The sequence below is a fragment of the Miscanthus floridulus genome, chromosome 17, assembly GCF_019320115.1.
Source record: "Miscanthus floridulus cultivar M001 chromosome 17, ASM1932011v1, whole genome shotgun sequence".
NCBI classification, from domain to species: Eukaryota; Viridiplantae; Streptophyta; class Magnoliopsida; order Poales; family Poaceae; genus Miscanthus; species Miscanthus floridulus.
The window spans coordinates 12,174,544-12,186,887 of record NC_089596.1 but is presented as its reverse complement, the minus strand read 5'-3'; positions in this window follow the sequence as shown (position 1 = coordinate 12,186,887).

Here is a 12,344-nt window from a genome sequence, read left to right as displayed (position 1 = left end):
TCCACATATGGATGGAAAGATAATTTGATAAGGAAGCTAATCCAAGTGGTTTCACGTCAAAATCTGTTCGGAATCAACGGGAATCGTCGAAACAAGTCAGCGTCCAGAATCTGCCAGGGTGCTGCGACACCGTCTTTTGGTCCGTTGGACCGTGTATCGAGTTTGGGCCCATTAGGGGCGCGTCCAGGGGTCTTGCACGACCCTAGAGTATTCATAAACAGCCGCCGCCCCTCCATTAGGGTTTGGGTTTTGCTTAGATTATTCTGTCAAGAAACAGTTTCGCCGTTCTTCGGTTTGTGAGACCCCAACTCGTGAGATTAATCATACATTTGCAATTTGGTTGCGATCTTTCTTGTTCTTGCTTGTGTTCTTCGTTGCGCAGGCAGGGATTAGCCTTCTTGGCGAGGTCAACCTGGTCCGTGACTCGGTTGATAACCAGAGGAGCTGTGGTGCTAAGATTGCAGGGTTCGATCTTTCGATCTGAAGCCGGATCGGTGTGTCATTCTCCGCCACAACGATAGTTACCATCACCTGACGGAAGATCGGGATCCCCGTCTCCATTAGAGGTACTCTGGCCAGGCACCTATAAGTTGAAAACCATCAACGGAAAGGTCTTCACCAATTTCTAGAACATTGAGCAGCTACGTCATTTTTACCCTTAAATAAATGCATACCTTTTTATCAGTTTTTGTCTTCAAAAATCCCCGATCTTTAGTGACATCCGACCCCTGCAAAGTGCAAAGGGTCGGACCTCACTCAGGGGCTGATATAAGTACGTTTACCTTACAAACACTCTCTGTGTTATCTTGCAAACATTCTCTGTGTTTCCCTCTTTTCTCATGGTAAGTCCTAAAGGCTAGAATTTCAGGAACAAAATCTGAGTATAACTGGTAGGACTGTGGGAAACCCATGCCCCAGCGGCTATGGCCTCCTTGCTCACCAATGTGATTAGAGTTGGCTCTCCCACACTCTAAGTTTTTTGCGACCTTAACTATGAGAAGGGTCAGAAGGCACCAAACCTCTTCTACAAAAAGAGGGAGAAAAGCCAAAAAGTTGTTTGCCATAACGAAAGTTGAAAACTTATTCATTTTTCGCACAAATTCATCGCTTACAAAGTAATTTCATCATGAAAAGGACTAATGTATTCATAAATACAAAAACAATTCACTCGGGGGCTCCCCCACAAACTTATTCGATTATAGTTTCTGACCAGTTCTACTATGAGTACTACTACGGTCGTCGTGCCACGCTCTCCATCGGCGACGTCCTACCGCTCCACGGAATCCTCGAGGGCACCATCATCTGCAACATTGAGCACCACGTCGGCGACTGTGGTGCCTCCACCGGGGCGTCCAGGGACTATGCTATTGTGATCAACCGCAACCCTAACAACGGCATCTATGCCAGGGCGTCCAGGGACTACGCCATCGTGATCAGCTACAACCCTAACAACGGCACCTCTGTCGGGGCGTCCAGAGACTATGCCATCATGATCAGCCACAACCCTGACAATGGTGTCTCGACGGGGGGGGGGGCATTTCCTGCCGAAGAAATGCTGCCACAAATGACGGCAAAACCGACAACGCTCAGCACCCTCTAGTGCACCTCCTCCTTCGGTGGAAGTGGCCCCTTCTCGGCAAAGGCGGTTGACACCATCTCATCTACATTAGATGACCTCCAGCTCAACATCATGCTGTAGATTCATGAGCGGATCTATGAGTTTTTCTCTCCCTGGCATTACCCTCTCTCACTTAGGAACCGTTGCGACACACGAACGCATTCGGTGGAAAGGAAGGAGAAGAGGTAGCGGCTCAGAAGCAGGCAAAGGAATGGGACAAGAACTCCCATCCCCCTCCCTATTTAAGGAAGAGGTGCAATAGCTTAGAAATGGCGAAAGGTTGGGACAAAAAACTCTCTTCCTTCCCCTATTCAATGTAGATGGGAAATCAATGCTGACGGGAATCCGAGGGGACGCGCCTGGACCGATGAGATGCCCCTAGTCAATGAGACGCCGCCTGGTCAAATAGGACATTACCTAGTCATGGCCCACCACCACCACGTGCCGGGTGCGAGAATTAGGGCGCACCCACATGCAGGCAACTCTCCGCTTCCCTAAGCAAGACCATGGAATGACCTGACGACGGAACCCCCATCTAGGGGGGCTGATGGGCCTCCTGGGTTGATCAGATGGCCTAGGTAAAACAACAAACAAACGATCACTGAAAGATAAGCACATGTGTTTACTTACTTTGCGTGTTAATTTCATTACCGGGCGTCTGACGCCAACAACGGCAGGGGCACGAACATTGCTCGGGGCTGCCGAGGGTGTCTACTTGTTTAGACATCCTCATCGCCTGACCCCTCCTTACATTTAAAAACTAGAGACGTGGGGTGCGGGTGTAAAACTTTGAGTAAAACTGGATGAACCACTAGACCCTATGCCCTGGCGGCTACGGTGTTTTTGTTCATCAACATAATCGAATTCATAGTTCCCCATACACCAAGTTTTTGCATCCTCCTTCTTGAGAAAGGTTTGGAGGGGTCCACCTACATAATCTCCTTCAAGGAGAAGCTGTCAGGTCACTTAAAGTCAATTGAATGGCTCGAATCGCCACCGAGAGACGGAAACAAAAAAATCATGATGCTCGTGCAGGTCACGCCGGCCCCATCACAAACGTCGGACTCAAACCCCACACAGACATGTCTGGTAAGAGCTTCTCGTCATTCATACCACTGAGGTAACATTACCGACCCCCACTTTTGTTTCAATTAAATCGTACATTAATCCCATCATCCAAACATTGCATATGCGATCGTCGCATCTCAACACTTCATGTAGTGCCACGAAGCGGCGCCAGCCTCATTCGATATGAGTGGCAACTGACCGAGGTTCAAAGGCCAGCCCACGAAGGGCTCGAGGCCGCCTCATGTGACATCCGGCCCAGTTTGGAATTTGTCCCATATTGGCCCATATGCAAGTTAATGAGATATTGTGGAGAGTTTAGTCCCACCTTGATTGTTAAAGGAGGGACAGACCAACATATAAGGCTTCTAGAGTCCATCCCACCATCCCCAGGTTAATCCTTTTATGTGAAGCGAGGACGAAAGCGTAAGTAGGATGGTGGTAGGTGTGGTTCGCTCAGCGTGTAGAGTGGATCTAAATTGTTTGAACTCTGGGGTGTTACAAATGGTATCAGAGTCGACCTTCGCGGCCAGGGGCGCGTGCGGGCCAGGGGCAAGGACATGGGGTTCATTGCGAGTGTAGGCCCTGCGGGGTGCACGGCATGGCACATGTGCCGGTGTAAGGTCGAGATGGTGACTAGAGGGGGGTGAATAGTCATTACTAAAATTTAATCGTGTCGGCTAATCGAAACAAGTGTGGAATTAAAACTATCGGTATAGCCAAGACTACACCCCTCTATCTATGTTCTCTAACACCTCGCTAAGATCCTAATTAAGCAACAAAAGTGCCGGGCTAGCTAGAGCTCACCTAACTAATTCTAGGAGCAAGGTCACACAAACCTATGCCACTAGTACTTCAAGCAATGAGGGAGCTCCTACACATGCTAGTAAGCAAAAGCACAAAGCCAACTTAGCTCACTAGCAATGCTCAATAACAAGGCAACCAATGCCAAATTAGAGAGCGCAAATACTTAGCTACACAAACTAAGCAATGTGACTAACAAGGTTACACAAACCAAATTAGCCACACAAGGAAGCCACTTCTATGCTACACAAGCAAGAAGGTAACTAGTGAGCTACACAAGCTTAACTAAATATAAGAGCAACTACACAAGCACAATGTATATGAAAGTAATTACAAGCTTGTGTAACGAGGATGCAAACCAACGGGAAGAGCAAGGTCGACACGGTGATTTTTCTCCTAAGGTTCACGTGCTTGCCAACACGCTAGTCCCCATTGTGTCGACCGCTCACTTGGTGGTTCGGCGGCTAATTGGCATCACCCGCTAAGCCCACATGTCGGGCACCACAAGAACCTACCCCGAAAGTGAGGGTAGCTCAATGACATGCTCAACTAGAGTTGCTCTTCGCGGCTCCCGTGGGGCGAGCACAATGCCCCTCACAAAGCTCTTCTCCGAAGCACTGCACAAGCTTCTTGCGGGCTTCGACGGAGACCACCACCAAGACTTCTAGGAGGTGGTAACCTCCAAGAGTAACAAGCACCACCAGCTTGCAACTCGATCACCTAGTGCCACTCGATGCAACCTCACGATGCAATCGCACTAGAATCGCTCTCTCACACAATCGAATGATCACTATTAAGCATATGTGAGATGGAGGGCTCCTAAGTACTCTCAAGCATGGACACAAAGTCCCCTGAGGTGCTCAGCCCTAGCCATGGCCGAGACCACCTTCTATTTATAGCCCCATGGGCTAAACTAGCCGTTACCCCTTCACTGGGCGTTTTTTGGGTTGACCGGACGCAGGACCTTAGCGTCTGGTCAACGGATGCTCGCCACGTGTCGCCTCCGTTCAACCTCAGTCACTCGATCTCAATGGTCAAGTGATGACTGGACGCAACTGCTCAAACTGACCGGACACAGCAACCCCAGCGTCCGGTCATTTCTAGTAAGGTACTAGTCGCGACCGGACGTGTCCGGTCGGTCACGATCGGATGTAGCGTCAGCGTTCGGTCCTTCTCCAACTTTTCTGTGTCACCTACGTCACCATACGTCAGCCTAACCGGACACACCCTGTCAGCGTCCGGTCACTTCCAGCACCAGCGTTCGGTCGAAGACCAACGCCTGCACGCTCTCTGCAGCCACTGACCGGACGCAGGACCCTAGTGTCCGGTCACCACGTGACCAGCGTCCGGTCCACTCTGTGAGACCCTATCTTTTCTGTATAGGGCACCAGTGGCACCGTCGGACTGTTCATACTCTATGGGTGGACACTCCGCCGGTGGAGTTTCAAACCCTTCTCGCCTCCGTTTCATCGCCGAGTTGATCCACATCAACTCCAACTTCATTTCCTTTGTAAATGTGCCAACACCACCAAGTGTACACCATCATGTGTATGTGTGTTAGCATTTTCACAATCATTTTCCAAAGGATTAGCCACTCAACTTGCCACGCCATTCAATCCTAGCGACGATGCAAAGATAGATCACTCGAGTGGCACTAGATGACCGATATGCAAACAAGTTTGCCCCTCTTGATAGTACGGCCATCTATCCTAAACCCGGTCATCAACTTCTCTACACACCTATGACCAGTGAAATGAAATGCCCTAAGTTATACCTTTGCCTTGCGTATTCCATTCCATCTCCTCCAATGTCGATGCAACACATGCACCAACACAATCAACAATGATATGATCCACTTCATATCATCACATGATCATATTGGTTCATCGGTCTTGACTTCACTTGCTTTTCACCGTTGCCTTCGTCCATCGGCGCCAAGTCTTGCTCAAGCTTCACCACCACGCGGTCCATCGCTCCACCACGCGGTGCCACTCGAGCTTCACTTAATTTTGGGTACCATCAAAAAGTGGATGATTGATTATAGGTACCATCGGTATTGGAGACTTAATTCAATTGATTTCATATTGATCATCATATGTTGAGTCAAGATATGAAGCCTAGTGCACATCCAAACCCAATGCCAAGTGAAAATTAAGTGAAGTCCAAGTGCTATCAACATACAAGTGCTATAATTCAAGTTGTTGGTGATTCATTGGATATATTTGATGACTTGCAAATAATTGAGTTGAAGCTTGCTAGTTGGATGATCATGAGCTAACCAAGGTATATCTCTTGTTGATCATTTCATTTGGGTGCATATGAGTTGATTAAATTGGATAAATATGCAATATTGCTTGCTATGAGATGATTGAATGGAAAATTGATTAGTAGTCAAGTTTGGATTAATTTGTGTTGGATAAGTTCATAAAATGATATTTAGTAAGTGGATTGAATGGATTTATGTCTTGTGAAAGTATTCAAATGAGTTAGTTTCAAGTTTGATTCATATTTGATGAAGTATAGCTCAAGTGATTGAAATCTGTCCTATATTGAAAATCTGAGTGAGCAGTGATCTTAGCTATGTTTGAGAAATCAAAACTTATTGGATTGGCATAAAAATTTGTGTATATGCTCTAGACTTATGGTATGAGATTCTGTAGAAATTTCATGAAAATTGTATAAGAAATGCTTCGGTTTTGGAGTGGTTCTTATCAGCTATAGTGCAGCAGTTTTCAGCATATAGTAGTGGTAGAAGAATTGAAATCTGGTAGCAATCTAGAAGTCAAATAAAGCTCAAATTTTTACAGCTGCTATATAACTTAGTGAAGCACACTTCCACCAAATTTAGTGGTATTTGGATTTGTACTTTGGGAGATATGCTTATTTCTTTGAAGGGTACAGAATCTGCCAGAAAAGTGACAAATGTTGGATTGATCTAGAGTCACTTTGATTGAAAGATCCTCAAGTTGGAAACATATTAATAAGTAATTGAGGCACCTAAGTTTGGTTTTGAGATGATCTATAAGCATGACAAGAATAGAGTACAAGGCTATTTGATTGTGGAGTGTACTTTGCACACATTCGGTACTAAAATTGGAAGATCAAGATCAAACTTAAGATAAAGATGAAATTTAAGTTCTAGTGACTATTGGAAATAATTTGGTAGAAAGAAAAGGACTTAAAGAAGGAATCAAGGTTACTCATCAAGTTAAGTCCATCACTTGGATCAATCAATCAAGTTATTTTAAGTGAGTGTCAAGAATGGTTCTTGGAGAGAGGTCACTTCTCCCTAGTGTAGGGGCTTGAGGCCTATGAGTAGGTAAACCAAGTGTGGTACTTGAAAGGCTAACATGAAAGTGGTGATTCGAGGAACATTTGAGATGCTTAGTTGGAGCAATCAAAAGGATTGATCAAGAAAAGCAAGCAACACCCAAAAAGAGAGCTAATCGTGATATTTCAAGTGGTATTCTCAAATTGATGTTCTCATGCAAGCATTGATCAAAAGATAAAGCAAGCCAACCACAACAAGAAAGTGCACTTGGTCATAAGTGGTATTCATTTCATATGGGTGAAGAAAGGAATTCAACATGGTATCTATTGGTCTTCACCAAGCTTATAATTGGACTTCACATTGCTATTGGAGTAATGAATTGGAATCTATGTGACTATCCACTACTCCAACATAGCAAAGGTATCCTTGTAATGTGCATGATCATTTCATCCCTTACTAGTATGCGGTTAGTGCATATAGTACATGCTTCATAGGATCATGCATAACAAATGAAATGTTTAAATTTATAACCTACCACTATTGCTTGAATTATTACTTGATCTAGTGGTTAGTATATGAATTTGTTCATGAGCTAGTGAACCCAATTACTTGACTTAATTTGGATTGCTAACAAGTGATAAGTACAACATTGGCAAGATAACCCTTGCAAGAGGTGTGAAGAAGCTTGTCATTGGTTCAAACAGGACTTGAAAGCTTAGGCAAATCAATTTAATTCAAGTCAACCATAGAATCTCATGATAGTGATAAGAGTACAAGCAGAAGACAACAATACAAATGGATATCTAGTTTGTTTGTGTCAAGAGGTATCTAGATCAACACTCAAGTGATATCCTATAAGTGGTACTCATGAAGATAGAAAATGTTCAATAAATGGTTTTTATTGATAAATCCAACAACTGGTTCCATACTAGAAAATTCTTTCAAGTGATATCATATCTACACATGGTATCAATCATGCAAGACGATGGTTCCACAAGTGATCCTCAACTTTAAGTGATCATCAAATGAAGAATGCATCCTTCACCTACAAGAGCTCAAGTGTATCAAATGGATGACCCATGCTATCACATAGGGGGAGGTGTCCCACAAATTGATCTCAAGATAAAAAAAATCTTATGTGTGGTATCTCAAGAAGCCCTACATAAGATACAAGTGGTACAAGTTACAAGTAGTATCTACAAGTGGTGTCATTCCAACAATCAAGTGATGTCCATAAAAATGCAAGACTCAAGCCTCAACCATCTACCCCAAACGTATACCTTTGCATCAATGAGAAGCTCACCTTTTATGGAAATTGATGACAAAGGGGGAGAGATTGTACAAAGATATGAAAGCTTTGAGATTGAGATTGTACATGGAGGAGAGATAAGATATAAAAGCTCAAAGAAGTAGAGGTTGGACATGGACATGGACAAAGAGGGAGCAACATTGAAAAAAGAGATGGATCAAAATTCTTGGACAAGAGAAGCACACAAGTAGGGGGAGCAAGCTCATGAACTTTGATTGATTGCATTTGATATGTGCATATTCATGTGCTTGCTTGCATTGCATAAGCTTTAAAATTCAATATGCATGCTTGTGTGGTGTATGCTAGTTGTAAAACTTGAATGATGATTTGATAACTAGCATGCATAGTATGATAGCTAGACACTTGGTATGCTTTTCAAGTAATGCTAGTACCTTGCTTTTAATGTTGATCTCACAAGGTATCTAGTGCTTTTATTGCCAAGTGATATCTAGCTAACCATGGTGCTAAGGATGAACTTAAAGGTGCAACTCCGATTGGTACACGCTTCAAAGGTTTATTCTATACACCTTAGCATCATTTTGTAGTAATTACTCTCCCACAATTTTAATCTATGCATATGTGCGACCTTCAAATCAAACACTCTAGCACATATGTAGGGGGAGCTAATACTACTATCTCGGGTTTGTGGTACTTGTCCAAAATCATTTTCATATGGTAAAATTGCTTGGGCAAGCAACATGAATCCAAAAGAGCTTAATTTCCATATCTTTGTAGAGTTGTCATCAATTACCAAAAAGGGGGAGATTGAAAGGTCCTTGTGTGGTTTTGGTAATTGAGTGACAACCTAGGTGGACTAATTGTGTTTATATGAGATACACAGGTGATTAGTCCACAGGTACATATGTGTGAGCAACATATGCCATGAAGGTGAAAATGGCTTGGAGATGTTGCAAAGCTCACACATGTGATGATGAAGGAGCTTAAATGCACATGAGACATGACATTGAGTCATGTGATCAAGGTGGAGAAGATCAAGACAAGACTTGGCTTGATGGACCGGTTGCAAGCATGAAGGGCAAGTCGAAGGCTTTGGAGTGATGGACCGCATGGCGATGAAGCTTGAGCAAGACTTGGCGCCGATGGACGATGGCAACGGTGAAAAGCAAGTGAAGTTAAGATCGATGAACCAATATGATCACGTGATGATATGAAGTGGATCATATCATTGTTGATCGTGTTGGTGCATGTGTGTGCATCGACATTGGAGGAGATGGAATGGAATGCGCAAGGCAAAGGTATAACCTAGGGCATTTCATTTCACCGGTCATAGGTGTGTAGAGAAGTTTATGACCGGGTTTAGGATAGATGGCCGTACTATCAAGAGGGGCAAACTTGTTTGCATATTGGTCATCTAGTGCCATTCGAATGATCTCACTTTGCATCCGGTATTTGGCTACGTACTCAGCGATCGAACGCGTCCGGTCACGTCCGGTGTGAATCAGAAAAAGCAGTGTTTGGCAGAGCAGTTGATCAGACACTGGCAGTGTCCGGTCCGGTGTGACCGGACGTGTCCTGTCATCGGTGGGTGCTTACTGTACTCGACCGGATGCTGAGGCTCAGCGTCCGGTCAGGTTCTAACAGTCGTGTCTGGTCGGCCCTAGGGGCTTACTGGACTCGACCGGACGCAGCGGCTGAGTGTCTAGTCGGTTCATGCTGAGCATCCGATCATCTTGTCAGAGAGCCGTTGGAGGCAATGGTAGGACACGTGGCGGTCAGACAGCTACTGGACATGTCCGGTATAGCGACCGAACACGTCTGGTATTCGCGTCCGGTGCGTCCGGTGCAGCATCTGGTGCTGCGTCCGGTCGACCCGAAAAACGCCCAGTGAAGGGGTAACAGCTCTATTTGTTTGTGGGGTTATAAATAGAAGCCATGGTTGGCCTTGGGCCGGCAGGAGAGCACACTAGAGCCTTGGTGGCTTGTGTAGTAGTGCTTGGGAGCCCTCCATCTCACACATACTTGATAGTGATCATCCGATTGTGTAAGTGAGCAATTCTAGTACGATTGCATCATGAGGTTGCATCGAGTGGCACTAGGTGATCGAGTTGCAAGCCGGTGGTGCTTGTTACTCTTGGAGGTTGCCACCTCCTAGACGGCTTGGTGGTGGTCTCCGTCGAAGCCTGCAAGAAGTTTGTGCGGCGCTCCAGAGAAGTTCTTTGTGAGGGGCATTGTGCTCGCCCCGTGGGAGCCGCAAAGAGCAACTTTAGTAAAGCGTGTCATTGAGCTACCCTCACTTCCAGGGTAGGTTCTTGCGGCGCTCGACGTGTGGGCTTGGCAGGTAATGCCAATTAGCCACCGAACCACCAAGTGAGCGGTCGACACAATAGGGCCTAGTGTGTGGGCAAACACGTGAACCTCAGGAGAAAAATCATCGTGTCAACCTTGTTCTTCCCATTGGTTTGCATCCCCGTTACACAAGCTTGCGATTACTTTCATATACATTGAGCTTGTATTGTTGCTTTTGTAATTAGTTAGCTTGTGTAGCTTGCTAGTTACCTTCTTGCTTGTGTAGCATAGAAGTAGCTCCCTTTGTGTGGCTAATTTGGTTTGTGTAACCTTGTTAGTCACATTGCTTAGTTTGTGTAGCTAAGTAATTGCGCTCTCTAATTTGGCATTGGTTGCCTTATTATTGAGCATTGCTAGTGAGCTTAATTGGCTTTGTGCTTTTGCTTACTAGCATGTGTAGGAGCTCCCTTGTTGCTTAAAGTACTAGTGGCATAGGTTTGTGTGACCTTGCTCCTAGAATCGGTTAAGTGAGCTCTAGCTAGCCCGGCACCTTTGTTGCTTAATTAGTATCTTTGGAAGGTGCTAGAGAATATAGATAGAGGGGTGTAGTCTTGGCTAGACCGATAGTTTTAATTCTGCACTTGTTTTAGTTAGCCAACGTGATTAAGTTTTAAAAAGGACTATTCACCCCCCCCCCTCTAGTCGCCATCTCGACCCTTTCAATTCATATAGGTTCAGGCCATTAGCTTGACGTAATACCCTAATCCTATGTCCTGTCGATTTGTATTTGCTATCGTATATGATTGCATGTGTTTTGAGGGGTCCCCTACCCACCTTATATTGCCTGGGGGGTAGGGTTACATGTCGATCTAGTCTAAGTCTAACTGGGTAACTAATATTCTTTACATGGAATCATACATTCGGCATATCCTAACTGATTCTATGTGATTACATGGGATCATACATTGGACAAGAGAAGCACACAAGTAGGGGGAGCAAGCTCATGAACTTTGATTGATTGCATTTGATATGTGCATATTCATGTGCTTGCTTGCATTGCATAAGCTTTAAAATTCAATATGTATGCTTGTGTGGTGTATGCTAGTTGTAGAACTTGAATGATGATTTGATAACTAGCATGCATAGGATGATAGCTAGACACTTGATATGCTTTTCAAGTAATGCTAGTACCTTGCTTTTAATGTTGATCTCACAAGGTATCTAGTGCTTTTATTTCCAAGTGATATCTAGCTAACCATGGTGCTAAGGATGAACTTAAAGGTGCAACTCTGATTGGTACACGCTTCAAAGGTTTATTCTATACACCTTAGCATTATTTAGTAGTAATTACTCTCCCACAGTTTTAATCTATGCATATGTGCAAGCTTCAAATCAAACACTCTAGCACATATGTAGGGGGAGCTAATACTACCATCTCGAGTTTGTGGTACTTGTCCAAAGTCATTTACACATGGTAAAATTGCTTGGGCAAGCAACATGAATCGAAAAAAGCTTAATTTCCATATCTTTGTAGAGTTGTCATCAATTACCAAAAAGGGGGAGATTGAAAGGTCCTTGTGTGGTTTTAGTAATTGAGTGACAACCTAGGTGGACAAATTGTGTTTATGTGATATACATAGGTGATTAGTCCACAGGTACATATGTGTGAGCAACGTATGCCATGAAGGTGAAAATGGCTTGGAGATGTTGCAAAGCTCACAATGTGATGATGAAGAAGCTCATTGCACATGAGATATGACATTGAGTCATGTGATCAAGGTGGAGAAGATCAAGACAAGACTTGGCTTGATGGACCGGTTGCAAGCGTGAAGGGCAAGTCGGAGGCTTTGGAGCGATGGACCGCGTGGCGGTGAAGCTTGAGCAAGACTTGGCGCCGATGGACGAAGGCAACAGTGAAAAGCAAGTGAAGTCAAGATCGATGAACCAATATGATCATGTGATGATATGAAGTGGATCATATCATTGTTGATTGTGTTGGTGCATGTGTTGCATCGACATTGGAGGAGATG